This window comes from Phyllostomus hastatus, unplaced genomic scaffold (genome assembly GCF_019186645.2).
Source record: "Phyllostomus hastatus isolate PE091 unplaced genomic scaffold, TTU_PhHast_1.1 phas_contig_244, whole genome shotgun sequence".
Taxonomy (NCBI): domain Eukaryota; kingdom Metazoa; phylum Chordata; class Mammalia; order Chiroptera; family Phyllostomidae; genus Phyllostomus; species Phyllostomus hastatus.
The window spans coordinates 1,284,589-1,286,318 of record NW_025333796.1 but is presented as its reverse complement, the minus strand read 5'-3'; the positions used below and the strand labels follow the sequence as shown (position 1 = coordinate 1,286,318).

Below are 1,730 nucleotides of genomic sequence, written 5' to 3'. Positions count from 1 at the left end.
TGCACCTGCTTTAAAAATTTTTTTAGTGATTTTAGAGAGAGGAAGGAGGAAGCAGGAGAGAGAGAGAGAAGAGAGAAACAGTGATCTGTTGTTCCACTTATTGATGCCTTCATTGGCTGAGTCTTGTAGGTGCCCTGGCCGGGGATTGAACCCACAACCTTAGTGTACTGGGACCATGCTCTAACCAGCTGTGCTACCCAGCCAGAGCTGACCCTGCTTTTGAAGCAGGCAAATATTCTTCAGTGCTTTAAAAAGTTGCTTTGGTTCATATTTGAAGTAAAAAGTTAACGAATTATCATCCTTTTTCCTCTACGATAGTTTTACTTTAATACCTTCCAGACTTACTGCACTTTTAGTGCAAGAGGAACAACAATTTTTCTCTGCACAAAGTTGCAAAATAACAATGTGGTTCTTGTTCAGTTTTCACAAACACCTAAAAAAAGATGCAGGTTGTTTCATTTGAAAGCAAGGATTACATACAGGTGTGAAAAATAAATCCTCTTTTGCAACCCAGAGAACTCATCGTTCAGTGTGGGTTTTGATACATATAAGAAGAAACATGGTTTTTAAAAAAATGCATATGCCCTGACCAGTGCGTTCAGCTGGTCGGGCGCCCTTCTGCAACGCGAAAAGTCGTGGGTTCAAATCTCCCTCACCGGCGCCTGCCTGGGTTGCAGATTCAGTCCTGGCTTGGGGCGCAAACGAGAGGCAACTCATTGATGTTTCTCTCTCACATGGGCGTTTCTCTCCCTCCCTTCCCCCCTCTCTAGAAATAACTAAAATAAAAATAAAATCTTTTTTTAAAAATGCATGTTCTTTCTGGAGAAGCATGCACAGCCCGAATCAGTCTGGGTCTCTATGTCTCGTCTGCGGAGGCACTTTAGTCGCCGACGCGCAGGGATTTCTCTGTGACCGAGTCCTGCTGGCGGAGCACCTCAGGTGCGCTCAGCCGTGTATTCCCCCAAACAGCACAACCCACACGCTTCATCAGAATACCCCTGAATTTCAAAGTAGGCTAAAGCTCAAAACTCTGTGTGTGTGTGTGTGTGTGTGTGTGTGTGTGTGTGTGTGTGTGTTTTGTTCTAACAAAAATTCAGCTACATGAGAAAATGTGACTTAGTGGTGGTGTGTGTGTGGGGGGGGGTGTCCAAGACCCTCCACACGCCGTCCCCGGGCACCACAAACAGCTCCCCCGCGATCCTGCTGCGGTTTTGAACCTGCCGGGGCGCAGGGGCCCTGGAGGGCCGGACCGGGTACTCCGCAGCTGTGAATTCTCGGAGCCCAGCGGAGTCCGGTGACGCTGCCTCCGTGAAAACTGCCGTCCTCTCGGGGCCCCGGGAGCCCCTGATCCGCGTCTCCTTCATCCCGAAGAGCTGCCCCGCCCCCCAGGCCCAGCTCCCAGCGCACCTGCGGAGCCCTCCTGGGCCTCCCGGGCCTCGCGGGCGGGCTTGCGCTCGGCCTCGCTCCCGGGACGCAGCGTGTCTCCAGGACACAGGCCACAGCGCTGCTCGCGGCAGAGACAGGCCCCTTCCCGTTCGAGACCGGAGTCGGGGGGGTGGGGGAGGAAGGCTGTCCCTGGGGGCAAAGGGAGACCGGGAGAGTGAGTCGCAGGGTGATTCTCCCGTGGCAACGGGAGGGTGGGGTGCCCGGGCGCGCGGGGAACACCCCTCGACGCGGCTGCGTAGCCGAGGACGTGCACACTCACCGGAAAGCCGCCGCTCCCTGCCCGG

At 53.9% G+C, this 1,730-nt stretch overlaps 1 pseudogene; it reads left to right on the top strand.

Annotated features, from left to right (window-relative positions):
• The first annotated feature begins 428 nt into the window (after positions 1-428).
• LOC123818012 lies at positions 429-562 on the top strand (annotated as a pseudogene).
• Positions 563-1,730: the final 1,168 nt, after the last annotated feature.